The sequence below is a fragment of the Triticum aestivum genome, chromosome 5B, assembly GCF_018294505.1.
Source record: "Triticum aestivum cultivar Chinese Spring chromosome 5B, IWGSC CS RefSeq v2.1, whole genome shotgun sequence".
In the NCBI taxonomy this organism is placed as follows: Eukaryota; Viridiplantae; Streptophyta; class Magnoliopsida; order Poales; family Poaceae; genus Triticum; species Triticum aestivum.
In genome coordinates, this window is record NC_057807.1 from 54,632,509 (window position 1) to 54,640,448 (window position 7,940).

The 7,940-nt window shown below is 46.1% G+C and overlaps 1 pseudogene; it reads right to left on the reverse strand.

Moving 5' to 3' along the window:
- Window positions 1-364: 364 nt before the first annotated feature.
- On the reverse strand, window positions 365-6,757 carry LOC123115649 (7-deoxyloganetin glucosyltransferase-like; annotated as a pseudogene).
- Between the last annotated feature and the right edge of the window lie 1,183 nt (window positions 6,758-7,940).

Genomic DNA, 7,940 nt, shown 5'->3' on the forward strand with positions numbered 1-7,940 from the left:
CATTTTATTAAACAAAATGTTGGCCGTGCGGAGAGAAGTTGTATGAAGATTAATGGAAATAAAATTAGTAAATTTAAGATGACAAGCTCAGTAGTAATGTTTAGTGCAGGAACAGTTGACTGCCCTGACGAGTACAGACGTACTGTGTAACGTGTACTGTGTAACATGTACTTCGCAAAAAAAAAAGTGTACTGTGTAACGTGTAGCAAGTCAAGGATAGTGGCCGATGAGTGGCAGCTTTTGGTGGTTCAATGCGCGAGTGGGCCATAGCTGCGTACAGGTACAAAGGCATCATCTCACTGATGCAGTTGAGATGGAGCCGGACTGACCCCGATAAAAGATCCTGATCTACCGGTCAAACTCCTCAGGCTTCAGCATTGACAGAGCCGAGCTCTCTGACCATGCTCCGCAGGTTCTCCCAAGACACCCCGCCGGGCGCCACGGCCTCCTCCGCCTTGACCTTCCACCCAGCCGCGCTCTCCTGCATGTCCTTCGCCTTCATCGCATGCCTGACGTGGCTAGCCACCTGCTCCCTCCTCACCTCGTCGTCAAGCCGGACGCCCACGGCCCACACCTCGCAGGCGTACTTGCAGTTGGTGTACTGGTCGGCGAACCCCGGCCAGCACACCATCGGCACTCCGGCGGCCACGCTCTCGCAGGTCGAGTTCCACCCGTTATGCGTCAGGAAGCACCCCACGGCCGGGTGCCCTAGCACCTGATCCTGCGGGCACCACGTGGTCAGGAAGCACCGCCCTGCAGTCGCCGCGACGAACTCCGCCGGCAGTGAGCTCAAGCCAGCGCCGGCGCCGGCGCCGGGGACGAGGTTGTCCCTGATGGACCAGAGAAACGGTTGGCCGCTGGCGGCGAGGCCCCACGCGAACTCGGCGAGCTGGTCGGTGGAGAGGACCGTAAGGCTGCCAAAGTTGGCGTACACGATGGAGCCCGATTGTTGCGTGTCCAACCACGCGAGGCACTCGTTGTCCTGCTTCCACAGGCTCAGGCCGCTGGCGGAGCCGGAGGCGTCGTCGTCCCTTGGCCTTAGGTGGTGGTTGAGGAGGGGGCCTAGGGGACCGACAGTGTAGATGCGCGGGTATTCGGCGCGGAGAGCGGCGAGGACGTCGGCTTCTAGGTCGTCGAAGGTGTTGAGGATGAGCGCGCCGGCCTTGGTGCAGCCGTTGGCCTCCACGATGTTGAAACGGAGGCCGAAGTCGTCCGGGTCGGTTGTGCGGACGAAGCTTGAGGTGTCTCCGAGGCTGATCGGCGGCATGCCCGGGATCCAGTCGATGACCGTTCTACTCAGGTGTCCGTTCGTCAAGCAGCTCTCGTCTGCAAACATACGTACGTAATAACAGTACAAACAATGAAACAAATACTGTAAGTTGCTCAAAAAACAAAGGTTTGCCAAGTTGCTCGAAAATTTATAATAAGGCAATGTTTTATTATTTTTTGAATAAACTAAGGCAATGTTTCGAGGCAAAGAGTTGTAAAAATCACATTGAGTTTTGAGAAACAGATTTTTTTTGTATTGTTTCTCAATTGGATAGGAGAGATGATTTGTGACAGACAAGTGCAGGGACGCGCATGTCCTTGGTGCTCGCATTTTATTTTGGCTTTTGATTTTTAAAATTTTATATCTTTTAAACAAAAAATTTCAAATTAAGTTCCCTTTCCATGTTCGTGTTTCTTGTGACCAGCACTTTCAAATAAGATCCATTTTGTGATGACCTTTTTAAAAAATGTTAAGTTTCAATTTTGGAACTTAGTACGAACAACCGATAAAAATTAATTATTTTGTGTCTACAGCCGACACAAAAATTGCTTGAAATTATATCTCTGAAACTGGTTGAAACTCGGCAGTTTTACACGCAAAAATCCTAAATTTCACCGTTGAAACTTGAGACTTTTTTTAGGGATTTTCTTTTTACTGTGCCCTCTTGCGGAATAGAACTACTGTGTGAATCGCGAGGCAAAAAGAGTGGACGACAGGACTTACAGATGAGTGCCTCCGCACTCGCATGCCCTGCGCATTCAGGAAATAGCTGTAGCTCAATCACTCCATACCGTTAGATTAATGTGCACCAAGATTTGTGCTGCCACAAGAAAAAATCGTATTGCCTCAAAAGACAAGCTCCCCATACGTGCCATGGAGCGCAGGTTCTTCGGGCTGTTTGGTTGATGCCCGCCAAATCGTGGGCTTCGTGGGCACACCAAAATATTGGCGGCTGATTTGGCCACCCCTAGTTTCGCCAATGAATTGGCGCGGAAGTACAAAGGAAAAGTCAGGGTAAGTTGGTGAACCAAAACTTTGGATCCTATCCAAACAACCTGCAGTGCTCCAGACCTCCGGTCAACGCCAAAATATTGACTGGGCATACAGGGGATCCAATCTAAACGGCCCATTGGTGCCCGGATGGCCTTTTCTTGTGGTAGTTTTCTTTTCTTCACTTTCTTGTTCTATTAGCATGGACTTTTTTATCCACATTGTGTGGACAAGGCAATGCAAATTGGAACTGTTGAATCAAACATTAGCCCCGAGAAGTTAATGGTGTGCTAAATGAGCTAGTTAGAGTTTGTTATCATAATAGCTTCTCTTGTAGTACTTGGGATGATGATCGTTTAATTGCTTACTCGTAAATCTTGCAAATGGTGTAAGTGTTGCTTTAGTTAATAAAGCTAGCCATGATGGCCTTTTCTAAAAAATAGCATAGAAAAAAAATTCAGCCAAAAAAAAGCATGGATTTTTTTAAGGAAAAAGTATAACCTTTTGTCCTTAACTATTTGAAAAGTATAGAAATGATGCGTCAACTCTTAAACCAGGAAAACCTAGTCCCTCAACTGTCAAAACCGGATAAATTTTCATCCCTCGGGCCACTCTGGGTGGTTTTGGACTGACGTGGATCCGATATTGACCAATAACTTCCCGCCTCATATGGATCCGGCCGCCGCGCTGCATCTCCTGCTCGCCCGCCGCCATAAAACTGCAGAAGGCGGTGATGAAGGCGTCGACTCACGCAACATTATGCGTGCTTGTCCCAACTTGTAGTCAAAGTTTTGATCTAATTTGATTTAAAATGTAAGAGAAAGCTCGGTATGCGAGGTAAAAAGTAACGGAGAGACCATTTTTCATTCTTACCTTTCACGTGTATGCATATTCAGTCCACATCATGTTTATGCATGTTTTTCATTGGCTATTAAGTTCACAATGCAAATATGTATGATATTAAGTTTATAAAATGGAAATGTTGTTTATTTTATGTGAACTGGGGACAAACACACATCACTGTTGTTGTGAAAGTTTTGTGTACATCTCAAACCACTCTTTTTAAAGAGAGTTTTATGCGGTGCACCTAAAATGACACATCAGCGATGTCGCTCTATTTTAGGATGCACTACACAAAATGAAGGAAGTACTATCCAAGCTCCTAACTTTGAACGGGAGAAGTAAGAGTCTTTTCCAGTAATTTGAAGGAGTCATTGGAATATACTTCTGTGCCGTTATTGGATATTCAACGCCAAGACTCTTCGCCTCATTGGATCAATGTGAAGACTCTTCTCTCCAAAAACTAATTATCTTCACCCGCAAAAAAGAAACTAATTAAGTTAGCACTTAGTTGAATATGTTCTTAGACATTTTGACGTATAACATTGTGTGTATGAATGTAATGCATTTTTGTTGTGCTTATATATAGTTCATGTTTATATAACTTTGTGTCGTAGTGCATCTTGGGGCTGGCTAGCAGTGCAGCCCCAATTTGCATTAGCAAAATATTGTCATCACTGACCGCCGGTATGCAAAGGTGCAATCAGTACAATACTTCCCAGATGCCCCTCTTCAAGATCATCAATGACTGGCCGCACTACCTCTCTATGATGATAAAGTCCTCACTAACCCTGAACTACCGATAACCAATACGTGAAGGAGTTTAATTGTTAAACAATTCAATGAGGGAATCTTAGCTACAATAGCTAAGCACTTATGCATTGGGGAGACTAGTTGCTAAGGTTTTAATGCACTTAACATCTCATGTAAGCACCAATGCATTGGAAGTAGGCTAACCACCTAGCCTCCGATTCAGGATCCGATGCCGCACAGATTCGTGCCGAATTTGGCCAATTGTCACCCCTCGCTGCCTTTAATGGCGAGCGTAGTGCTACAGCCGACCGTTGGGGTCAAATAGTGTCCGCTTCTCCATCGGAACTCTTGACTTTCGGATGGCGCAGCGATGCTGGCTTTAGCCAGAACCCCGAGCTCCCGTCAGCAATGAGACCACCCAGAGGCCATTCCCAGTTGGCATGGTGACCAACTAGGCCTTGACGAGCAGCCGGCTGGAGTCCTCCTCCTTGCTCACTAGGTGTTCGACGAGATGATAGTTTTTGGGTGCCCTATTTTACATCATCTGCTTCGAAAAGTTTGTAGTGCCATAAACCTTCTCTGACCTAATCTTTTTTGGGTGCCCTATTATACATGTCTGTTGGAGATGCTCTTACAACCATTGCTACCTTCTTCATGTGCTGCTGGATGGACAACAGTTGCGAGACCACCTTCCATTGTTCACTTACCAAATTTTGAATCTAATGGATGGAGGGGCAAGAAATTTACTAGCAGAATTTTCAATCCACAAATTCCTCTACCTATTTCTCGTAAAAAAGAGTTTACCATGTATTTATCCAAACTTTCTACGCTTTCAAAGAAGAGTGGTGAAGTACATAGTGTAGATTTTTTGCTCTTTGGGCCCAGTGATTCTTTTGTTATAGAAAATAATAATAAATGTATTCACTTCTTAGAAATTGAGAAATATTTCTCACATGCACATGTTAGAATACACAAGCCAGTTTGCAAATTCCAGTAGCATTCTAATCTACCCAAGGCTAAGGGTTCATCTATAATTTTGAACCAAAGCCAAAAGTCCAAGTTCGTTTCTTCCGTAAATGTGATATTATAAATATCAAAGAATAGCAATATTATTTACGGCCGTATGAGCAAGAGCTCATTTGCACCTGAAGAATAGTAAATTCAAAGAAATAGTAAAAAAACCAAAATATCTGATTTCTTTTGGCATAGAAGATGCTCGGGTGCGTAACATTGGAGGAGCTCTAGGAAAAAAATTGGTTCCAAACAGCAATTTTTTTTCAAGCATTGGAAGATGCTCGGGTGCGTAACATTCGAGCATCCTGAATGCAAAAAAGTTCTGTTTCTCAAATTATTTTGTTATTTTATTTAAATTTACTGTTGACGCACAGAGCACTGAATCGCGACACTCATTTGCTATTTTGCATATCAACTCCCTCTTGTGTGTGTGTGTGTGTGTGTGTGTGTGTGTGTGTGTGTGTGTGCAGATCACTATGATATTATGTTTTCATGAAAATTTGGAAATATATATTGTATTTTCAACACACTGTACCTATTTGATTTTTATTTGAGATCTTTAGTTGTATTCCTTAGAATTTTTTTAGAAGTACAAAAGAGATCAGCGAACCCGAGTGGCCATAGGTAATTTACCTGCAAAGTATACGCCAAATCAGAACGCAGTAAGTTGGCGCTTAATTAAGCTGATCTTGCAATAGTTTGACTTTTATAGGTTATGAGAGAATCTCTCTTACACATGCACATGCCCCTAGAACGAGATGATTAGTGATATTTTAATGGAGACTCTCCTCTAATGCAAGGTCTTGACGAGTCAAAACGACCCTTCCAGTGTTCATTGGGGTACCTACATGATCACGTGTTGTACAGTGCATGCATGATGCACGGATAGAATTATAATGGCTAGATCCCATCCGCTGGTAATGGATTGCCAGTTTTCCTTTTCTTTGGGAACGGAATGCAGTACAACATCTCTGCCTGAAAAGAAAGAGAGTAGAGACCAAGAAAAAGGAAGAGTAGGTGCAGAGACGAATATACTACAAGTAGTTAGCATACGAAAAGAGGTGTGTTCCTGTAATTTAATACTACAAGGACTTCGCAAATGAGGAGTTTTGGCACATTTTAGTGTGTGGTGTTGTCACTTTTCTGTCCCATCCATGTAAATATTTTTGGAGCGGCCTACAGCGCGATCATCACTTAAACAATGTAGGAACCCCCTCGAGATAAACTTCTACGACTTGAAGATGGCATATTACTCCCTCCGTCCGAAAATAAGTGTTTTGATCTTAATACAAATTTGTATTAGGGCCAGTACAAGGTTGACACACTTATTTTAGGACGGAGGGAGTATTTGGTTAATGGCAACACAGTTTTTTTGAAATAAATAGGTTCCAGTGTTACCTTTGAGTGGCACATAGCCTCTTTCATTTAGCTCCCGGAGCCGCATTTGAGTCATCAGCGATGCTGCGCTGCAAGCCCAAAGCACCATGCTCGGCACGCCCAGCTCCCGCGCCATGTCCAGAGCGAAGCTCATCAGCGACGTCGGCAGCACGCACGTCACCGGCGGCACGTCAGGGGTGCCGTTGAGCCACAGGAGGAGCTCCTTCAGCGGCTCCGTGGAACGCTGGCTCGTGGCGGCAGACAGCCTGAGGTCGTAGTCCTCGGCGTCCCGGTCAGCTTCCACCAGCCCGTCCGGGATCGCCTCGAACCGGAACCCCTCGTGGCCACGCACTGCGGCGGCGCCCTCCGTGGCCTCCATGACGCGATGGTTGTGCTCGGTGTTGACGAAGGTGATGTAGACGCCGTGGCGGTGCAGCAGCTTGGCCAGCTGGAGCGCCGGTTGATGTTACCGGAGCTCGGGTGGGGAACCACCACGGCGTGCGGCGTCACCATTAGTTCGTTCGTCCGGCCGTCTGCGCGCGCGTACAGAGCTGTGCAATGTGCGTACTATGCTTGTTTATGCGAATCACGATGAGTGTAAAGCTACGTAGGGGAGTATATAGTAGTACTCCACTAGAGAGGGGCCTTCCTGCACGCAGCGGCAGATGCACGCAGCGCATAGCTGATGCCAATCGTGAAGGGACGCGCACCGTCGATGCGGTGCGTGCAGCTGCCACTGCGTCTAGCGATGCACTTCTCGTAGATGCCCTAGCTAATTAGATCGTACTTTGATGTGTAGACTCGATTGGATCGAGGTCTACTCCAGCTCGTAAGTAGTACTCCCTCCATTTCAAAATATAGTGCGCCCGCATTTTTCTAGGTCAAACTTTGATCATAAATTTAACCAACGAGACCAACTGCGGCGGGAGCAAAAGTTATATTTTCTTTCGCCGCAGTCGGTCTCGTTGGTTAAATTTATGGTCAAAGCTGAAGCATGAGAATAGAGGAAGCACTATATTTTGAAACAGAGAAAGTATGTGGTTGACATTAGCGACTAGATTCAACCAAGTCTTTCCATTTGAGAAAGGATCAGAAAGGGATAGAATTAGTGTAGGCGAGCATATACCGAAATACAAGACATGGGACGGCAAGATGTCTCATAGAGATAAGATGAAAATTCCTATCTAATCCGGTGCAATCTCTAAATTCTCCCCGCATAGTCGCAGCAGTAGCGTTGCGAATAACAGGAGTGTCGCGGACGATCAAACTTCAGACTTCAGAGAATAGAAGCCAACAAGCTGACATCCCCCCCCCCCCCCCCGCCTCCTCCCCCGTGCAGTCATGGCGGGAGCGTCATGGGCGGTGTCACGTCGCGGACGCGTTGACTATAGAGGAAAACCGACGAGTTGCTCAAGCGAGACGATAGCCCTTTGTGTCATGTTGAGGTAGCCGAGAGTTTGGGCCACCGTGGTCGATGTCGAGTCAGGGATGAATGGTGTCGAGGTAGCCGTTGTGGTGCCATTGGTGCAAGTAAGCACCGTGTAGTCAGGGGCGTGGTGGTGCGTGATGTCTACTACGGAACCTTTTTCTTGTAGACTCGTGTTGGGCATCCAAGAGCAGAGTTTTGTAGGACAGTAGTAAATTTTCCTCAAGTGGATGACCTAAGATTTATCAATCCATGGGAGGCGTAGGATGA